General features: G+C 56.6%; 3 non-coding genes across 3 annotated transcripts; all 3 read right to left on the bottom strand.

The window, feature by feature from the left end:
• Positions 1–9,986: 9,986 nt before the first annotated feature.
• Positions 9,987–10,058, bottom strand: TRNAQ-CUG. The gene has a single exon. It is a non-coding gene; the product is annotated as a tRNA-Gln (tRNA).
• A 3,317-nt stretch (positions 10,059–13,375) lies between these two features.
• On the bottom strand, positions 13,376–13,448 carry TRNAF-GAA. The gene has a single exon. It is a non-coding gene; the product is annotated as a tRNA-Phe (tRNA).
• A 1,237-nt stretch (positions 13,449–14,685) lies between these two features.
• Positions 14,686–14,765, bottom strand: TRNAS-UGA. The gene has a single exon. It is a non-coding gene; the product is annotated as a tRNA-Ser (tRNA).
• Between the last annotated feature and the right edge of the window lie 7,181 nt (positions 14,766–21,946).

The raw sequence follows: 21,946 nt of genomic DNA, 5'->3' as shown, positions 1-21,946 counted from the left end.
TTTGTGTATATTAGCAATTGTGTGTGTGTGGCTGGATTCATGCATGTGTTTGTGTATGTTTGCAATTGTGTGTGTGCGCGTGCCCTGCTGCCTTCTGCCGGCACGACAACTATTTCTCTGTATGTCACAGCCCCATACCACTGACCCCAGTGGAGATTTCCCCATCTTACAAGGGCTGGCTGGCCTGACCCTTTTCCCCTCTGCGGAGTGTGGTGGGGCTGCAGCTCACCCCTGTGGGGCAGGAGTGCCACGGTGTGGGGTGCTGGGCTCCAATGCACCTGGAGAGCAGCTCAGGTGAGGCAAGGGCAGGGCGTGTGGTGTCAGTTCTATGCTGCCTGGTGCTGGGCCATTGCACAATCCCCAGCCACGCCGCACAGCGCACCCTGAGAGGGAGTGGGGCCAAGCAGATGATCCTGCATGAGGATCATTCTCATTGGTAGCCGTCCAGTGGCAGTGAGTTCCACAGGCCTTGGCACATGCTGTGTGGGAAGCATGTATTGTATTTGGAGCAGTGGGAGTGAACTGTGTGCAGTTGTGTCTCTGAGCACGATTGTGAATATTATGGTGTGTGGGGGTGATTGTGGCTGGGGAGTGATTATTTGCTGTCTTTGGGGTTGGGCTAGCATGTCCCTGTGGGTGTGTTGTGTGTGAGTGTTCTTGGGATTGTGTGAGTCCCTTTGTGTGTGTGTGTGTGTCACTTGCTGCAGGATACAAAATCCTGCAAAGCCATTTCCTACTGGTTAGCCCAGCAACACACTGATACAAACAGTGTCACAGATGCACACACACATACAGAGTAGGGCTCAGCCCCACCAGCAGGGGGCAGCAGGGACACACACCTCTCCCCTGGGCCAGCTTGGACAATTTCCCATCACAACCCGGCACAGTGCTGGTGCCCCCACACGGGGGTGGGCAGTGACTGAGCAGGGCGGGCAGATGTGCTGGATCTGTAAAAGCAGCAAAGAGTCCTGTGGGTCCTTACAGACTAACAGACGTATTGGAGCATGAGCTTTCGTGGGTGAATCCCCACTTTTCGTTGGATGGATTCAGAAGGAAGCACTTTGGGAAAATCAGTCAAGGCCCTTAGCAGAGCTGGGACACGGACCCAGTGGCCCTGCACCACCCTGGGAGGGGAGTGGGGTCTAGTGGTCAGAGCAGGGAGGGGGCTGGGCACCAGGACCCCTGGGTTCTATCCCTGGCTCTGGGAGTGGAGGGGGTCTAGAGCAGGGGGACTGGGAGCCAGGACTCCTGGGTTCCATAGGGGAGACTGTTTTTTCCTGGGCTCCCCTCCCTAGAGATCCCAGCCCAGCCCCCTAGTGGAGAGTGAGTGGCAGCGGGGGAAGTTGCTCTCCCACTTCAGAAACATGATTCAAAACCCGCCCCCATTGGCTGTGACATCATGGAACACCCCCCCCCCACCCCGCAGACAGTAGAAGCTCCGCCCACCAGAGAAGGGGGGGTCTAGTTGCACCCACAAAACACCCACTCATGGTTGCACAGAAACCCCACACAGCCCTCTGCTAGGACAGAATCTGCTGCTCCTACTGCTTTCCTTATCACCATGAGCTGCTCCCGGCCAGGCACCACACCCCATTCACACGCCTTTGGTCACTATGCAGCTCAGTGGCAATCACTTCCCCGAAGTGACTCCGGTGCAGGCACCCACAGCACGAACTCCCCACACCGGATTCTGTCCACACGCAGAGAATTCTCTCCGCCGGGCTCCTTCGGTTCCTCTCGCTGCTCTCCGTCCTGCCGCCAGACAATGCTCATCTGCATAGCCCCGCCCATGGACACGTGACACCCACTGTCGTTCTGGTCTCCAGTGAATGAGTCGCCTGCAGAGAGTGAGCCCATCAGCGCACGTCACAGCCCCAGCGCACGTCACAGCCGCCGGGCGGATTGTCTGTGAGCCCCGCGCTGGGGCAGGGCTTCAGGAGAGACCCAGCCCCATAGACAGCCTGGGGCAGGGAGATATTGGGGAAGGGATGAGGATGGGGAGAAGGGGAGGGAGAGACCCAGCCCCATAGACCTGCAGGGACAGGGGATCTTGGGGTCAGGAGGGGAGAAGGGGGATTGGCAGAGACCCAGCCGGGGGTGCAGGGAAATGGGGTGGGGTGGAGGGAGACATGTCGGGTGGGGGTGGGGTGTGAAATGTTGGTCCAGGGAAACTGAGTCACTCCCAGGACATGATGTGCCGGGGGGAGCACAGGGGCAGGGAGAGAGCCCCAGACCCACAGAACACCAGAGAGAGATTGGGGTCAGGGGAGGTGATGGAGGGCGGAGAGACCCAGCCCCATAGACCCCTAGAGGCAGCGGGATATGGGGGGGCAGGAGAGGGGATGGCAGAGGAGACACCCATCTCCATAGACCCCCAGAGGCAGGAAATGAGGGGAGAAGCGGGGAGGGAGGGATCCAGCCCTATAGACCTGTAGGGGCAGGGAGATATTGGGGGCAGGAGGGGAGAAGGGGGGTGGGCAGAGACCCAGTCCGGGGTGCAGGGAAATGGGCTGGTTTGGAGGGAGCTGGGGAGGAGAAGAGACACAGGGCAGGACACATGTTGGGACAGGGAAACTGTCTCACTCCAAATACATGCGGAGCAGGGCAGGGCGGAGGCAGATCATGCTGGTCCCAGGGTAATTTCGGGGGGTTCTGATTCCCCACTCAGCCGGGGGGCTCCCCTCTGGGCTGAGGAGCCCTGGGGTGGGGCGGGTGCAGGGGCTGGGTGTGTGTGTCAGGCTGGGGGAGCTGCCTGGCAGAGGGGCTGGAACCAGGGGCGGCTCCAGGCACCAGCACACCCAGTGCCTGGTTGGGGGCAAGCGGCAGGGGGCTCTGCTGGTCGCCGCGAGGGCAGCAGGCACCCCAACCCCTCCCCCACTCTACCCCCTAGCCCCACTCCCCTCCCAGAGCTGGGGGAGAACCCAGGAGTCCTGGCTCCCAGCCCTGCCCCTCCCCGTATGGCTCCATCCAACAGCCCCGCCCTGAGTGGGAGAGCCCAGGCCAAGGGAGAAGCAGGCGCTGGGGCGTGGCGCTGCGGGGGTGCAGGGCCAGGCCGAAACCCGCCACGGAGTTCGTGTCAGGAGCTGGAGCGGGCGGGGCCGGGCTCTCTGGGGCGGTAGATCCTGTCCTAGCAGTGGTTTGTGGGGATGTGGGAGTTTCTTTGCAACCATGAGTGGGATTGTTGTGGGTGCAACTAGACCCCCCCTTCTCTGGTGGGGCGGGGCTTCTACTGTCTGCCTTGGGGAGGGAGGGGTCCATGATGTCACAGCCCATGTGTGTGGGGGAGGGATTGAATCATGTTTGTGAGGTGGGAGAGCAACTTCCCCGGTTCCCACTCACTCTCCACTATGGGGATGGGCTGGGATCTCTAGGGAGGGAAGCCCAGGAAAAAAGAGTCCCCCCTATGGAACCCAGGAGTCCTGGCTCCCAGTCCTCCTGCTCTAGACCCCCTCCACTCCCAGAGCCAAGGATAGAACCCAGGGGTCCTGGTGCCCAGCCCCCTCCCTGCTCTGACCACTCGACCCCACTCCCCTCCCAGGGTGGTGCAGGGGTCACTGGGTCCGTGTCCCAGCTCTGCTAAGGGCCTTGACTGATTTTCCCAAAGTGCTTCCGTCTGAATCCAGCACATCTGCCCCCGCCCCCCGCCCGGTCACTGCCCACCCCCAGGTGGGGGCACCAGCACGGTGCCGGGTCGTGATGGGAAATTGTCCAAACTGGCCCAGGAGAGACGTGTGTGTCCCTCTGTATGTGTGTGTGCATCTGTGACACTGTTTATATCAGTGTGTTGCTGGGCTAACCAGTAGGAAATGGCTTTGCAGGATTTTGTATCCTGCAGCAAGTGACTGACACACACACACACACACACACACTCACAAAGGGACTCACACAATCCCAAGAACACTCACACACAACACACCCAGAGGGGCATGCTAGCCCAACCCCCAAAGAGAGAAACAATCACACCCCCAGCCACACTCACAATCACACACACACACCAGAATATTCGCAATTGTGCTCAGAGACACAACCACACACAGTTCACTCCCACTCCTCCCAACACAAGGACCTCCTGCCCCACACAGTGTGTGCCGAGGCCTGTGGAACTCACTGCCACTGGACAGCTACCAATGAGAATGCACCTTTCCAGGAGACCAATAGACATGGCCGTGGCGACAGAGGGGGCTGGGCTCCCAGGGTCTGACCCGGGCTGAGACTGGTTCTGACCTAGAGGGGTCTATCCAGCAGGGGGCAGCGTGACCCACACACAAACCCACCAGAAGCGCCTTTCTTAGCGGATCTCCCAGGCCATCCCCCACCCTGCCCCGGGGTGGGTAACAAAGGGGCAGCACAGGACTCTGGGCTGTGTCACAACCGGCCCCAGCCCCTCGCTCCCACACGCTGGCGAGTTGGGTAACTGCCGAGGGATTGCACAAGAGAGAGTCAGAGCCAGGGAGAGAACCCAGGAGTCCTGGCTCCCCCCCCGACACACACTCTAATCACTGGCCCCCACTCCCCTCCCAGGGCTGGAGATAGAACCCAGGAATTCTGACCACCAACCCCCCCCCGCTCTGACCACTAGACCCCACACTCCCCTTTTAGATTTTAGTCTCGCTGCCTCTTCTATCCACCCACCCCACCTGTCCATCCCTTTGCTGCAGGTTTTTGGGGTGTCACCCCTGCTCTGCACTCCCCCAGTGCAGCCCAAGGCTTTTCCTCCTCCCAACTACACATCCTCTCCCCCTCGTGCTGGATCTTCTGCTTGGCCCCCTGCTCCCTCTCAGGGTGCGCTGTGCGGCGTGGCTGGGGACTGTGCAACAGCCCAGCACCAGGCAACACAGAACGGCCACCACACGCCCTGCCCCACCTCACCTGAGCTGCTCTCCAGGTGCATCGGAGCCCAGTGCCCTGCACCTTGGCACTCCTGCCCCACAGGGGGTGAGCTGCAGCCCCCGCCACACTCCGCAGAGGGGAGAAGGGTCAGGGCAGCCAGCCCTTGTAAGATGGGGAAATCACCACCGGGGTCGACGGTATGGGGGCTGTGACATACAGAGAAACGATTGTTGCGCCGAAAGAGGGCAGCAGAGCATGCGCGCGCACACACACACACACACACACACACAATTGCAAACATACACAAACACATCCATGAATCCAACCACACACACACACACTTGCTAATATACACAAACACATGCACAAATCCAGCCAACATCAACACAACTGCTAACAGATGCAAACACATGCACAAATCCAGCCACATGAACACACACACTTGCACAGCCACAAACACAACCCCCACAGCTGTAATAACACCCCCCCCACACACACACCCACACACAACCCTTACAGAAAACCACACAAACACATGCAAAAATCAATCCATACATCCACCCACCCACACACCCACACACACTCCATCCCCACTCTGTGCACACACCTTGGTTCACTGAGTGTGACGGAGCAATTCTGGCGGGACCCAACTGAGAGTGCCAAATCAGGACCAATTACTTAAACAGGGCAGTTACAACCCTAGGCTGGGGTCTTTCCACCTCTAAGGCAAACCAAACCAGCCAGACAAAAAGGACTTTGGTCTCACCCCACTGGCTAACCACAAGTCACACAAGCAATTTCCTTAGACACTCCAGTCTCCCAGTATCACCACCAGTGCACTCGTCCTGGGGATAAATGGTTATGAAAACCAACACCCCAATAAAGAAAAAGGTTCCTCGATCCCAAAGGACCAAGCCCCAGACCCAGGTCAATATACACATCAGATCTTACCCACAAATCACGCTGTTGCCAATCCTTTAGAATCTAAAATCTAAAGGTTTATTTACAAAGGGAAAAAGGTAGAGAAGAGAGGTAGAATTGGTTAAATGCAATCAATTACATACAGTAATGGCAAAGTTCTTAGTTCAGGCTTGCAGCAGTGCTGGAGTAAACTGCAGGTTTAAGTCTCTGGAATACATCCCCCACCGGGATGGGTCGTTCAGTCCCCTGTGTACAGCTTCAGTTTGTGGCAAAGTCCCTCCAGAGGTCAGAAGCAGGATTGAAGACCAGATGGAGATGAGGCATTAGGCTTATATAGACTTTTCCAGGTGTAAGAATCCCTTTGTCTTCACTGTGGAATTTTACAGCAAAAATATGGAGTCTGGAGTCACATGGGCCAGTCCCTGCATACTTTGCTGAGTCACAAGGCGTGTCTGCCTTCTCTCCATGGGTCCATTGTGTCCTTAATGGTCCTTAATGGGCCATCAAATAGGCTAGGCAGAGCTAACACCAGCTTGTCTGCGAGGCTTCCCCCAGAAGCACAGCACAAACTTGAAATACTGACAGCATGGAGCCAACATTCATAACTTCAACTAAAAATGATACATACAGCATAATTATAACCAGCAACCCATAACCTGGTCTTAGACACCTTATATGACCCCCTTTACTTAGGATTTGGTGCCACCACAGGACCTTGGTTGCAACCCATGTTCTATATGGTCCCCATTTATATCAATAACGTCACACTGCGACACTGAATACTTCAATTGGATGGGGGGCCCAGCACCATGGCTTTTCCCTGCCCCCCAGGGCCCACAGGGGGTGGATTGGGGGGGCACAGGGGGCACGATCCAGTGCCAGCCAAGGGGGGGTTAGAGGTGGGGATGAGGCCATGGTTTGTGCACCACCAGGTTCCTGGCACAGGCTCCTTCAAGGATTTGCATTTCTTGGTAGTTTTCACCCCATCATCACTTCCTGCCCAGCCCCCTCCTGCTGTGCAAGGTGGTTTCGGGGGGATGGAAAGAACCCAGGAGTCCTGGCTCCCAGCCCCATCAGTGCTAACGTGCAAGACTGCACTCTAACCCCAGTGCTGGGACTGGAACCTAGGAGTCTTGACACCCATCTTCCTTTCCTCTAACCACTAGACCCCACTCCCACCCTTTTGGGGAGCCAGGACTCCTCGGTTCTGTCCCCAACTCTGGGAGCAGAGTGGGGTCTAGTGGTTAGAGCAGGAGGAGCCAGGACTCCTGGGTTTTATTCTCAGTGCTGCTGTTTGACCCTGGGCCTCAGTTTCCCCTCCCACTTTTTGGGTGTGGAGCCTGTAAACTCTCTGGGGCATGGCCTGTATCTTGCTGTGTCTGGGCGGTGCCTGGCCCAACAGGGCCTGATCTCAGCTGGGGAAGGGACTGTCTCTGTGTCTGTGCAGCCCCTGGCACAACGGGGGCCCTGATTCTGCCTTGTCAACGGCAGCGCAGAAAGCCCTAGTGCCAAAAGAAGATGCGGGGGGGGGGAAGCTTTGCAAAAATCGGTCACACCAATAGGAAACCAGCCTCAGCAGTTTGTGACTTCACTTCCCAAAATTAGACACACACACACAGAACCCTGCTCAAACCGCCCCCTTTGCCAATGCACCACCTCACCTCGTCCAGGGAGGTCTAGGTGGGAAGCTCCATGTGGGAGCGGTGATGGACGGCACCATCAAGGTAGGTTCTGGAGATGGTCCTCCAGGTGCGGGCGTCTCGGCTCCAACTGGCACTGGGCTCACGCTGGGCTGCGTTCAGTTCCTGTCTCTGGTGTGCGCCCCGGCTCCACAAACGCCCCCGCCCCCTGCTCTTTCCTTCTGGTACAAAAAATATCCTCTTCCTTCGCCCCAGAGAGACACACCCACGGTGCTGCTCAGCACCCGCCTTCCCCCCTTCCCCCATTCCCAGGAGCGTGCGGGAAGGGGGTCAGGATTGGGGAGAGCCTGTGTCCCAAGGGGAGGGTATGGGGGGGCTTGCCCCCTCCTCGCAGCATGGGGGTACCAGTAGGCACCTTCATGGGCGGCAGGTTATATCTGTGTGCGGTGCCCGGGCTCCAGGAATATTCAGGGCTGGGGGCCCTGCTCCAGCAATATTTGGAGCTGGGTCTCTCTCCCGGCCCTGCCTGGATTGGGCCCCAGCCCCCTGGGGCCTCTCCCTGCCCTGCGTGTCCCCCCCTCCCCCCGCCCAGCCTGTGTCCCTGCCTGACAGAAAGCAGCACCAGCCTCTCCCCTACCTGCTCTGTGCTGCGGGAGATCTGCTCCCGGCAGAACTGCTGTCTGCTGCCGCAGGGTCCTAGCGCCTGCCCACCCCTAATAGCAAGGCAGGCTGCCCTTACCCTGCCCTTCCGCCCTCACCCTGAGCCTCCCCACGGCCCCAAACCCTCCTCCCCAGCCCGAGCCCTCGTCCCCCTGCACCCTAATCCTCGGCCCCAGCCCTGAGCCCCCCTGCGCAGCATGAACCCCTCATCCCCGCACCTAATCCTCTGCCCCAGCCAGAGCCCTCATCCCCCCGCACCCTAATCCACAGCCCCAGCCCTGAGCCCCCCTGCGCAGCATGCACCCCTCCTCCCTCACCCCACACCCCCCACCTCTGCCCTAGCCCTGAGCCCCCTCCTGCATCATGAACCCCTCATCCCCAAGCCCCAGCCAGAGCCCTCATCCCCCTGCACCCTGATCCTCTACCCCAGCCCCCACAGCATGAACCCCTCATCCTCAGCCCCACAGCCCTCACCCCTGCACTCCTCCTATCCCCAAACTCCCTCCCAGAGCATGCACCACCTCCCCCTTCCTATGCCCCCAGCCCAGAGCCTGCACCCAAACTCGGTCCCAAAGCCAGCACCCCTCATCCCCTCCTGCACACCCATGCCCTGCCCCAGCCCGGAGCCTGAACCCAAACTCCCTCCCAGAGCCTGCACCCCTCACCCCTCCTGCACACCCACGCCCTGCCCCAGCCCGAGCCTGCACCCAGCACCCAAACTTCCTCCCACAGCCTGCACCCTCACCCCTTCCTACACCCCCACCCCCAGCCCAGAGCCTGCACCCAAACTCCATCCCAAAGCCTGCACCCCCAATCCCTAGCCCAGGACCTGCACCCCATACCTCCCCCCCCCAAAACCCCGCCCAGAGCCTTAGGCAGGTGGGGGCAGAGTTTGGGGGGGTGGAGTTGGGGGGGGGCGGGTTCTGGGCCCGACCAAAATTTCTACAAACTTGCCACCCATGGCACCTATGGATGGTCCCCCCAAGCAGGGCCAGGACAGAAATGGGAGGCCTGTGCCCCCAACATAGAGAATCTGGGGTGCAACCTTACTTAACAGGTCAGTCTGTCCTTTCTCTGACTGTCCCATTCCAGCTTCAACTAGCGCTTGTGGTTCATTCGTTCTTTTTCATTCCTTTCCTTCTCTAGCTTGTATGTTGTTGCTTTCTTCTTTCCCCTCTACCTTTCATGCTCTTCCTTTCTTTCCTTCTTTTTCTAATGTTTTTTTCTCTCCCTTTCTTTCTTTCTCTGCCTTTCACGTTCTTTTCACTCTCTCTCTCTCTCTCTCTCTCTGGTTATTTTTTTCACTCACTCGTTTTCCTCGCTTCTTCCGAGCCAAGCGGGTTCTCCTCCCACACAGATTTTGACAGGTTTTCCTCCTGATCAGCAAGGGATTAAGCACGTCTTCAGTGGGGGTTTGGCATAGCAAGGAGCAGGCTGGCCGGGTGTCTTTGTGGCCGTCTGCTGGCCATGCATAGGCATGGTCCTCTCCTCCTCTGGCCGTGACCTCGGTTGCTCTGTAGCTTTTAAGCCTTCCCTTGGAGCTATCAGCACCAGCCACCTCTGCTCTAGGTGCCCAGAGGAGGAGAGGTGCTGGGCTCCCGCCTGGGACTCTGCCTCCCTCCTGCCTTTCCCTGACTATGAAGCCTGGCCCTGGCACTGCTTCCTTCAAGTGCCAAGTGGACAAGAGGTAACATGTGGCTGCAAGCAAAATGGCCAAACTTGTGGGCCTCATGTGAAGCAGCAAGAATCCCAATGACCTGGTCAAAACACAGGGTAACAAGTTCTAGAGGCCCAACCAATTTTGGCCATTCACCACCCAAGACCTGGCTCCTGTGGGCAAGTCACCCAGCAGGAGGGGAAAGATTTGCTCTTGCAGAGCTGGACACAGGGAAATTGAGCACTGGAAGTTCCAGGACTTTACCACAAGCCAACACAAGGTCCCACTGAGATTTGAACTCAGATGGCAGGATTCAGAGTCCTGAGTGCTGCCCATTACACCATGGGACCAGCTCATGCTGCCTTCTCTGCACATCGGTGACCCTCACAAGGCTGGCTTGTGTAAGGGACTGTCGGCCCCATACTAAAAGTTAGTGGGGGTTCGGTTGGCTAGTTCCCAGCACCAATAGAAGGGGGAAGGGCCAATGGGAAATCAGGACCCTGAGACTGACAGTCCCCAGGGGCAATGGGGAGAGGCCAAAGCTCCAAGTTAGCCGCACTGACAGGCCAGGCAGTGCAATGAGGGAGTCACCAGGCCAGGGGGTCCCATCCTCCATGGGAGCTGGAACTGCCTGGGCCAGAGTGCGGCGGAGCTAAGGAGAGAGCAGGAGCCCGAGAAGAGCCAGGGAGCAGAGCTGCACCAGCCGGGGAGAACCAGAGCAGATCTGTGCTGGGAGAAGAGCTGCAGCAAGCGGAGCCAGAGGAGCAGCCCAGGGAGCTGGAGGCAGAGCCGCAGCAGCACTGGGGCTGGAGGTGGGTGCAGTGAGCAGCATGGGAGAGCGAGGGGAACCCTGGGCAGAAGGCCCAGTGCAAGGAGATGCCACCCGTCAAGAGATCTTGCAGGCCAGACTTTCAGGGGGAGGGGGGATCATATCCCCTACATGGGGGCTGACACTGGGAGCAAGGGGCCTGTCACCTAGAGCACATGGCCACTGCCAGAGCAAGTGTCCAGCCCGTGGTGTCCCTGCAGCACAGCCAGGGCCTGGGGAGGAGGCCTGGGACATGTGAGGGAGAGACTGTGACCTGCCCTGACCCTCCAGAGACGCTGGTTGTGATCTCCCTGCGCCACAGAACAGGGTGACGTGTTTTCCTTTCCCATCTTTCCTTATGTTTTGCATTGATTGCTGGGTAATAAATGGTGTTTGCTTGAAGCACATGCAATGAGGAGTGGGTCAGGGAAGTGCCCAGAGTGGGGACACTGTAGCCCTGTTCAAGTGATCATGACAAGATTGGGGGTCATCAAACCCCCCAGGATTCCTGGGCCTGGCCTTGTTGGGGTGACGAGGTCTCTGCCGCACAGGAGAGTAGAAAGAGCGTCCTTGGGGTCAGGCAGCCTCTGGGTAGGTGGGGACTCAGATCCTTTCTCCAGCCAATTGCACCAGGGTCGTGTATAAACCAGGGAAGTTCCCCACAATAGCCAGACCTGAACCCCCTGTACACTTGTGCTCTGTCCTCACTGCTTCTCTGCTTCTCATCTCTGCTGCTCCCCCTCTGGGCTTTCTCAGCACCTGGCCCCACAGCGCTTCCTGCCAGCCAGAAACACTGTGTTCCAGGCCTGCTCCTGTGGATGTGACCTCTCTCCTGATTCCTGAGGAAAGGAACCTTTTCAGGAAATGGCCACAGCTTCTGGGAATCCACATGTGGCTGGTGGGCAGCACCAGGAATCATTTGGCTCCTGGCACACAAGGCAGCTTAGAAGCTCAGTGCCTAGACAAGGGCTTGAACCCTGGACTCTCACATTAAGAGCCTGGTGCGCTACCTACTGAGCTAGTTGAGACCCTTTTAATCATTCACCACAAGAGCGAGTGAGCAGGCAGGCAAACGAGAGGCACAAAAAGTCTCCAGAACCCAGGGCCGCCCAGAGGATTCCGGGGGCCCGGGGTCTTCGGCGGCAGGGGGTCCCCGCTTCAGCAGTAATTCGGCAGCAGGGGGCCCTTCCGTTCCGGGACCCGCCGCCGAAGTGCCCCGAAGACCCGTGGCGGGGGGCCCCCGCCACCGAATTACCGCCGAAGACCCAGCGGCGGGTCCCGCTTCGGCGATAATTCACCGGTGGGGACTCCTTCCGCCCCGGAGCGGAACGACCTCCCCCCCTCCGCCGGCGAAGACGGGAGAAAAAGAGTTTTCTGGGCCCCCTGGAGTGAGTGAAGGACCCCACTGCAGGGGCCCCGAAAAACACTCGTGGGGGCCCCTGCGGGACCCGGGGCCTGGGGCAAATTGCCCCTCTTGCCCCCCCCTCTGGGCGGCCCTGCCAGAACCCCTCCTCTTTTTCTGCACAGCCACTGCCTGTCAGCAGGATTCCTCCTCCTCCTCCCTCCTGTGCCTCAGTGCAACTAAATCTCCACACCTAGACAGCCGGTCCATCCCCTGCACCCCAATCCCCCATGCCTGATCCTCCCTGCCAAATCCCTGCACCTGGCTCCAGAGAATTAAGTGTCACGTGTCGCTGGGAACTCGATTTCTTGTGCCCAGAGAGTCTCGGCCCCCCTCAGTAGATGACCTGAGAAACACAGTGTCCGGCTTTTCCAAAGAAGTGCTTGGAGGGGTTTTTATCATGTTACCATGTGGCCTAATGGATAAGGCGTCTGAGTGTGGATCAGAGGACTGACGGTTCAAGTCCCTTGGTGGTTGTGTTTCTGCAGTTTTACTGTTTTGCTGAAAGTCCTGCTCCCTTCAGGGCTGGAACCTCTTCTTGGCTGCTCAGGCCAATGCTCTGGCTTCAGCTAGAGCCCCGGGAAGGAGTTGGGGGTTGGGTGTCACAAAGGTGCTTCCAGTCTCGCCTTTGCCCTTCCTGACTTGCCAAAGAAAATGGGCGGCTGCCCGGGCTAGCGTGTGGAGCAGTTTCCCTCTTCCAAGTGTGCGCCTGTCCCTGTGCTGGAGGGTACTTGCTACACAGTGTCTTCGGAGCCTGGGTGTTTTTCTGCTTCTCACCAGCTGGGAAAAGCCTCTTGGGGTAAAATCTCCTGCCCCATTGCAAAAGTGAGCATGGAGAGTGGGACCAGTCAGAGGCCCCACCACAGGGGCTGGCCCTGCTTTGCTACCATCTTGTTACCTTGGCCACAGAGCATCAGCAGCCGCCCCGCATGCTGGTGATCTTCAGTGGGTGTTTGGCACGGCAGGGAGCAGCCTGGCTGGGTGTTTTGTGCCTGTCTGAAGGCCACACCTAGGCATGGTCCTGCCCTTCTCTGGCCCTGACCTCAGTTGCTCTGTGGCTTTTAAGCCTTCCCTTGGAGCTGTCAGCACCAGCTGCCTCTGCTCCAGGTGCCCAGAGGAGGAGAGGTGTTGCTGGGTCACTTTTACAGATGCCCCTTCCCTGGTACTGCCCTTGCTCAGCTGCGCAGAGGAGCTTCCATCCCCAATCCCTGCCTGTCACTGCCCAGCAGCCCTCTGGCACCATTCCTGAGGGTCAACCTGCCTCGCTCTCTTCCTGCCGTGTTGGGAAAGGCAGCTCCCATCTCGCCTTGTTAAAGGTCAGGTGGGCCAACTAGGGGCAGAAGCCCCTTCTATGTTTTCCTACTGCAGAGCCCAAACTCAGGGACTCACCTTGGGTGCAGGCACTGCTGTGCTCCCAGAAAACAAGCCACCCCTGTACAAAGAGGGATGAAAGGGCCTGCCAAAGCCTGGGATTGAACCAGGGACCTTTAGATCTTCAGTCTAATGCTCTCCCAACTGAGCTACTTTGGCAGATGCGGTGTAGTGTTTTGGCCTGATGCTTCTCTGTCTGGGAAGTTTTTGTCAGCAGTTGCACACAAAAAGGACAGGAGAACGAACAGCTGCTCCACACCCCACCGGAGGAACCCGGCGCCCTTAGCTGTGGGGAGTAAGAAGTGGCTGTTGGCTGACAGGGCCTGTCCCCGAGGAGCTGGAGCAGCAGCTGCCGCCTCCCCCTCGGCTCCAGGCTGTGGGAAATGCTCATTGCCTGGCTGCATGGGCGGCTGCTGCTCCGTGCTCTGGAGAGCGTCTGTATTGCTCTGTCAGCCCCCCGTCTTCACTGAGCCAGTCTGGTAAGGTCCCAAGTGCCCCCTCCGGCCTGGCAGCTGAGAGTCTGTGCAGACATCAGCCCCCCTGCCAGCCCCACAGGCAGTAGCAGTGCCAGCCCCCCAGCACCACAGGGTCACTCAATGCACTTCCTGTGGGGAAATGGCTCCTTGGTGTCCAGCTGCTAGAGTGAGAGCCAGGAGAGAGCAATGTCTGGCTCACCCTGGGGGAGAGAAGAGACCTGATGAGTGCGGATCTCCCTCAGCCTCCCCCGCAATGCTGGTCAGTTGTATTGTCACTGTGATAGTCGGTGCTTCCCTTCAGGGCCGGCCCTAGAGGGGTCTGTGACAAAGCCCCACTTTCCACCCCAGGCCCCGCCCCCACCCCACCCCCCCCCTACCCCCCCGCCCCCCCCCCTGTCCCATCTCTTCCCACCCTGCACCTTCCTGCCCCATTCCTCTCCCTCCCCCACCTCTTCCTCTCCCTGCTCCTCCCCCTCCCCGCCCAGTGCCTCCTGCACCCCACTGAACAGCTGATCACTGGCAGGTGGGAGGGGCTGAAGGGGAAGAGGAGGAGCTTGTCAGCAAGGCCTGTAGTGGGGGGCGGGAGCTGGTTGCCAGTGGGCGCTGAGCACCTATTTTTGCTCTGTTGGTTCTGCAGCCCCGTAGCTCCCATGGAGTCGCTGACTTGGTTCCTTTCGCACGCTAGAGAGAGGAGCAGAACCAGGGCTATGGCTGATCTATGGGGCACCAGGTGAGTGGCAGAGGCTTCAGGGGCTGAGAGTTTGCCTGACCCCTCAGGGACACAGTGTGAGGGGGTGTCCCAGGGATCTCTATGAAAGGAGCAGAACAGGATTTCCTTGGGGTGGGGAGAGAATTGAGAGTGTCTCAGGGGGTTGTACAGAGGTATTGCCCGGGTGAGGGACTGGCTAAAACACAGGCCTTGCTGTGAGCAGGATTTAAACCTGCACAGGGGAACCCTATTGGATTTCAACTCCAACACCTTAACCACTCGGCCATCAGCACAAAACTATCCCAATGCTAGCGAAACTGGTAAAGAATCACAACGTCCAGGCTTGAAGTCATCTGAACTACAGGATTCCCACCGCAAACCTGGCTCCCAAAGCACACGGGGGGATTTGGGGTTTGTTCTCTTTGATTAGCCGTGTGCAGTAGTTCATGCTCCAATACGTCTGTTAGTCTATAAGGTGCCACAGGACTCTTTGCTGCTTTTACAGATCCAGACTAACACGGCCCCTCTGATACTCCTAGTGACACTCGCCAATGGATCCCCATCCTCCACCCACCCTGAGGCAGGCAGGAGCGGATCATTATTATCCCTACTTGAAAGAGGGAGAAGCTAAGGCTGAGAAAGGAGAATTGACTTGTCTTAGGTCGCACACTCAGCCAGTGGCAGAGTTGAGAATAGGACCCAAGAGCCCTGATTTTCAAACTAACCATCAGACCTTGAATTTCAGACATTGAATGACCTGAATAAAGTGCTCTCGGATGAGCTCCAGACCAACAACAGTGCACAGTAATTAGTCAGCAAGTATTTGAGGAGAACTGCAATGTTAGAGAGAATCATGAACTGCTCAGAGACAATTAATGCAGAGAAGCAGCAAAATTCATCAAACATATGACTGGTTATGACTTATTTACTTGGGCTTAAAAGAGAACAACAAGGACCTGAATCTTCTCCCTGTCAATAACCCCCTGCTCAGCCAATCAGGGTAGAGACGGGAGGCTGAGGGTTCTCACCAGAGAGCCCAAAGGATGGCCCAGGTAACTGGTGGGGATCACTGCCCCAGCACTATTTCAGCCCCACATTTTTGGGTGGACCTCCCACAGTTGGAGCTGCTGAGCACTCCCCCGCAACACACACACACACACACACACACGCACACACACACTTCTCCTGCTGTTGGGAGGGGAACAGGAGAAAGGACAAAAGAAGCAAGAGACAAAGAGAAAGGAGGAAGGGATGGATGGAGGAAAAGGTGAAAAAAAAGGACAAACCCTAATATCCCCTGTGATTCTAAGGGACAAAATCCCAGGTGCGCAATAAAATTCTGCCTCCTTAAGCTCGTGTTTTCCATGCCTAAAATTCAACTGTCACCAGATGGCTCAGACTGAACAGGTTTCAAACCTCGAGGAGGCTCTTACCTTCTAAACAGGGATGGCTGTTTTCTAGTTAAATCAGGAAAAGGGAAGGAGAAAACTCGAAAGAGGTTCCTCCTGGCGCTCACGTCCGTGAACCCGAATACTTGCTGCAGCAAAGCCACAGGGGTGTCTGAGGTTTCCCTGGCCCCTTGCCACTGTCGTGCCTGACTGATGTCAGCATCTCTCTGTGAGGTCACCACCTCCCCACCACCTGTGACCAATAGTCTGAGGTCCTGCAAAAGGCCTTTGTGATGTCACTGCCACACCCCTCCCTTGCTGTGCTAATGTCCTGCCCCTGGCCAGGCACTTTGGAGGTTTGAGCTACTCCCTGTGGATCACCCCACTCAAGGAGCGTTCGTTCTAGGCAGCAAGCCGCAGGGCCGGCTCCAGACCCCAGCGCGCCAAGCAGGCGTGTGGGGCGGCATTGTCCTGGCAGGGCGGCATTTGGCTCCGGCGGACCTTCCGCAGTCATGCCTGCTGATGCTCCACCGGAGCCGTGAGACCACGAGACCGTCCGCAGGCACTTCTGCCCTGGCCGCGGGAAGGGCGGCGCGAGCGGTGCAGCGCGCCGCCCTGCTTGGGGCAGCGGAATTTCTAGAGCCGCCCCTGGCAATCTGGCTAGACAGGAAAACATCAGACGCTGCTCCCAATGCTACACTCAGTTTTTTCAGAAATTAGTCGACTTTATGGCCAGAAGAGACCATTAGAGCATCTAGTCTGACCCCTGCATATCAAATGCCTCCTGTGTGACACAAGAGCTACTTTTGGGGCAAACACATTCCAGAAAGGCAGCTAGTCTTCATTAAATGACATTCCTTGGTAGCTTGTCCCTGTGGTGAATCATCCTCGCTGTTGAATATTTGCATCTTATTTGTGTAACCCCTTTGGGGTATAGAGAGCATGGCCCCTATAAATCTTTTTCCCAGAAGGAGGGAGGAGAAAGGCAGTCTTCAGGCCCTGGAAAAGGAAGGGGAAAAACCTGCGTAAAGCCTGAGAAGGACAGGCCCAGTCGGGGACAGCCCAGGACAGGAGCCAGGAGGTGCACTGTGCCAGGGGGGGAATCGCCGAAGAAGGACAGGCTGGAGCCGGACCCTGTATCATGGCTGCCCAGAGCTGCATGGGGCTGTGAGTACTGGGGCTGGTGACTCTGCATTGGGAACAAGGAAGGAGGCTGTAGCTAGTTAAGTGGGGAGGGGGGTCGCTCTCTGGGGCTTTGCAGAGAGCGGCAGAAGAGGGCACCGGAGGGGTTTGCTGGGGAGAGTTCACTGGCACTGAAGATGACCAGGAGCACCCAAGACTCACCACTGGACTGGAACGTTGCTCAGGACTCGTGAACTCTGTGCGCAGACACATTGCTCAGTGTCTGCCCTGTCAGACTGTGCTCCCACTGGGCCCGTGGGACCTGGGTTTAAATGCAACCCTGTTCTACTGCTCCCTCTATATTTCACCTTGTTGTTTTTCTCCTCTCATCCCTCTGTAAATAAATCTCTCCCTTTGTTATGTCCATTGTACTTTTCCTGTGGGTGGGTGTGTGTGTTCACTCTGGGGGGTTTGGAACAGGTGCCCCTGGGGTGGAAGGGATTTCTCCTGCTGCCTTCCTGCGCGCGCTGTCTCTTGGCCAGAGCTGCCTGCAGAGCAGACTCCATTTTGGCTATGAGGGCGCTAAAGTTACATTTGTAATATGAATTTGTCTTTTTTCACCTTCCAGCCACTGGGTCTTGTTATGCCTTTCTCTGCTAGATTAAAGAGCCCTTTCATACCCCATCTTTTCTCTCCATTAAGGCCCTTCAACACTTCAATGAAGTCACCTTTCAATCTTCATTTGATAAGCGAAACAGGTTGAGCTTGTTCAATAGCTCACTAGACGGCATTTTTCTCCAGCCCTCAGAACATTTATTGGCTCTTTGGTCATCAGATTCCTGAACTGCAGCTGGATGTGGTTCTTGTTCTTCTGCACAGCACAGCTCCTGGAGAAGAGGGATCTGCAAATGTACATTTGTATGATACCTTTGTTTAATTGATGAAAACATAAACTAGACACTTCGAGGATTGGAACTGATTTCAGCCGATGGACAGCTTTGCTAGGTTTTTATGCATTTGGACAGCAAAATCTTGAGTGTTTACATTCATATCAAGCACCCCTGTATAGTGGAGCTCCTGAACATAATGGAGAATGGAAATGAAAATGTTTTCCTTTTTAAAAAAAAATAGAAGGTTATAAGAGAACAGTGGGGTTTGAACTGAGGACCATTTAAGCGGCAGTTAAGCACTATACTACTGAACTATACCCCCATACTGATAGGAGTATAGAATCGTGATCTCCACAAATTTGAAGGATAGACCCTGCTTCATTGAGCTCCTTTGCCATTCCCAGACCATAGGTGGTTTTAAAAATGGGGTTTGATTAAACTTCTTAAATGTGGCAAACACCACAGCTTGCACACCCACCGATATAGCTTCTACCACTGACATAGCTGCCACCTCTTGGGAAGTGGATTAACTACACCCCCAGGAAAACTCTCTCCCATCAGCATAGAGCAGTGGTTCTCAAACTATGAGTCAGGACCCCAAAGTGGGTCATAACCCTGTTTTAATGGGGTCACCAGGGCTGGCATTAGACTTGTTGGTGCCTGGGGCTGAAGCCAAAATTCTGAGCCCCACCACCCAGGGCTGAATCCCCCAAGCTTTGGTTTTGCCGTCCCCTAACTGGGGCAGGGCTCAGGCTTTGTCTCCCCTGCCTCTGCCCAGTGGGAAGGGGCTTGGTCTCTCTTTCCAGGGCCATATAGTAGGGTTTTTTGGGCAGAAGGAGGTTGCAGTGAAAAGAAGTTTGAGAAACCCTGGCATAGAGCATCTGAATATTTCTAGACTTGGCTCCCTGTGGTACTGTGGGTGATCAGACACTGAAAGTACAGCCATGGAGACACCACACACCAGCCTTGCCTAGCAGGCAAGAATCAAACCTCCACAGAAAGACGCCTGTTGCTTTCTAACCCATTTCCCTAAGCCCTCAGCCACCACCACTTAACAAAGGGGCTTTTCTACACTATGGTTCTGGTCTCACTGAAGGGTCATTTCCAATTGTTTGCTCAGACCAGCATTAGGGAAAATGGTGCCCTGGGCAAAGCTTGTACTTTGGCATTTCCCCATTGCCCCTGGACGATCCCCACTCCCCCTTTACTGCTAGCTCCTGCACTCCCAACCCTTGCACCTCCTTCACCCCTAACTCCTGCCCCCTCCTGTGCCCCCTTTGCCCTTAACTCCCTGTGCCACCAGCCATTGCCCCTCTCCTGCAGCCCCTTCATATGGTTCCAGTGCTGGGGGCCCCACACTTGTTCTCCCTTTCCCTGGGCTTTGGCATCACTAGGCCCTGCTTAGTGAGTAGGGTTCAGTGGTCCCCAAAATGTGGGGTGTGACTCCTAGGGGGACACAGAGGAACATTCATGGGGGCACCTCAGGGCCTGAGTCAGCCCCCATGGAGGGAGCAGCACTCAGCCCCACTCTGCCCCAGCTCTTCCCCAACCCCACCCTCAGCCTGGGACTCTGGCCTCGACCCCCTTACCCCTGTCTGCACCCCTCTCCCCAGCAAGCAACAGACCCACTCCCAGCCTTGGTTCTTGACTGCGGCTTCCAAGGGGCCACAGCAATGGGTAAGAGGGCACAGTGTGAAATGTTTGGGGACCACTGGTTTAGGGTGATGTTCTCAATCACTTCTACAAAGTCCAAAAACGCTATTCCTCACCCACCCACCCACCCAGCCCTCCATCAGGACCAACTAGGTATGTTCTGCTGCCCTTCACTCATGCAGGAGTCTGAGCCCCAGGAGCCCAACTCAGATCATCCAGGCCAGCCAGGCCAGCGGGATTTTGTCACAGTCTAGATGCCCTCTCAGGGTATGTCTACACTGCAATGTAAGCCCAGGTTTGGCAGAAGTCATGTCAGCAGCCCCAACACATAAACATAAACTATGAGGGAAAGACCCATCCCCCAGATAAGCTGGACAGTGTCCTTCTCCCTACGGATCATAAGTCCAGCAACAAAAAGTCCTTTAACATGAGCCATCCCCTCTCTGCACCCCACTCACAGCTGTTGTCCTTAGTCAGTGTAAGCCCAGAGGTGCCTCTGTAGAGTTCACCTGCCATCCTGGGTGGAAAAGGGGAAAATAAGAAGGCACCGTACTCACTATGTTGTCTAGGGACTCACTCATCCTTCCACAGCCACCCTGTCCTAACGTTGGTCTAACACCTACATTTTAGTATTGGGACCCAGGCCCCGGCCCACTTGGCTTTGGAACCCCTGTCCCCTGCCTAGCAAGTGCTATTGAATTGAGGGTGAGTCCCTCAATCGGGGTCTGCCAAGCACAGTTGTGCTGCCCTCGATTCACACAACAAGGATAACAACCCTTTATTTCTCCTGCCCCTATAACATGGAGACTGGGAATCTAACACCAGCCACAAGTGATCAAGCAACCCAACCTATTTCCAACATACTGTAAAATCCACATGCAGACTCGTACACGAAACCTTGCAAGAAAATCTTCCGGAGGGGGTCTGAAGCACCTGCTGCTGGAGGGAGGGAGGGAGCTGTGGGTTGGGATTGAGGAGCAGCTTGAGGAGGGGGGGTCTGTGGGTTGGGATTGAGGGGCACTGGGAATAGGAGGGGGCTGTGGGCTGGGACAGAGGAGAAGGGTGAAGAGGAGCAGGCTCTGGTTGGGAGTGAGGAGCAGTGAGCATAGGAGGGACTGAGGGTTGGGACTGAGGGGCACTGGGAAAAGAGGGGACATGGGTTTAGGCTGAAGAGCATCTTCATTTGGGGATCCAGCAGGACAGGGGAAGGCACCAGGTGATTCTAATTCCTTAGGGATAGTGTGTGTGTGTGTGTGTGTGTGTGTGTGTGTGTGTGTGTAGGTGTAGGGAAGGAACATGCTCTATGCCCAGAGGCCTTTATTCCTCCAGGCTGCAAGGACAGAGGGGCTGTCAGGAAGTTGCCCCTTCAAACCCAACACAAAAAGGCCCTTCTGAGGAAAGGGAAAATCCTACAGAGAAAAAGTAACATCAAAGAGGACTCTAGCAAGACAGTTGAAGATCTTGGGGAGTAGTTTATTACCTGACCAGGGACTTGAACCCTGGACCATCAGATTAAAAGTCTTATGCTCTGCCAACTGAGCTAGCCAGGCTCACATAGAAAAAGAGCAAGTTGGTGCAGAGGAGAATCTAGTCAAGAAAACAAGAGCGGGAAACAATACGGGAATCCTGCTGCTCTCTCTGGCCTGGTCAGGGGGCTGTGCCGATCGGGTGTCCGCACTAAGTTCAGCATCAATATGGTGATCCCGGGGAAGCTTGGGGTCCCCAGGTTGCCTAAGGAGGGGTGAACCGGCCCAGGCCGGAAACGGAGCAGGTCAAAACTCCTGTGCGGATCAGTAGTGGGATTGCGCCTGTGAATAGCCCCTGCAGTGTAGCCTGGGCAAGACAGTGAGACACAGTCTCTTTTTATACACCCCCCCCCATAGTGCCTGGAGGGAGGGATGGGAGCACCCACACACTGGGGAATCTGACTTGGGGGGAGGGACGCACCCAAGCAACACGGATCTTGAAAAGAGGAACAGCGACACCCACACACCACAGAGCCTGGATGGGGGCAGGGGAACCACACACAGGAGCTAGTTCATGGGGTGGGGGACACACCCTTATGCTCCATTGCACCATTCTTAATGAGAAGAACAGGGGCATCCGCACAACACGGATCCTTAACGAGCTGGGGGACACCCACACACTCCACTATTAACCAGGAGGGACAGGGGCACCAGACACCCCCCCTCCCCCGCAGAGACTGTATGGGGGGATGGGAGCACCCATTGTGGGGATCCTGAACTGGTGGGAGGGAGGCACCATGTACCAGGGATCCCGAAACGCAGAACAGGGACACCCACACACCAGGTGTCTTGCAGCAAGAGCTGCAGTCTTGATTTACAAACTGCAAGTGATGGGGAATTTATCCACAGTTTAAAAATGGTCATTTCCAGGTGGGATTTTCTGACATCGACTG

This window comes from Mauremys reevesii, linkage group 17 (assembly GCF_016161935.1).
Source record: "Mauremys reevesii isolate NIE-2019 linkage group 17, ASM1616193v1, whole genome shotgun sequence".
NCBI classification, from domain to species: domain Eukaryota; kingdom Metazoa; phylum Chordata; order Testudines; family Geoemydidae; genus Mauremys; species Mauremys reevesii.
This window is presented reverse-complemented; position numbering and strand designations above follow the sequence as displayed.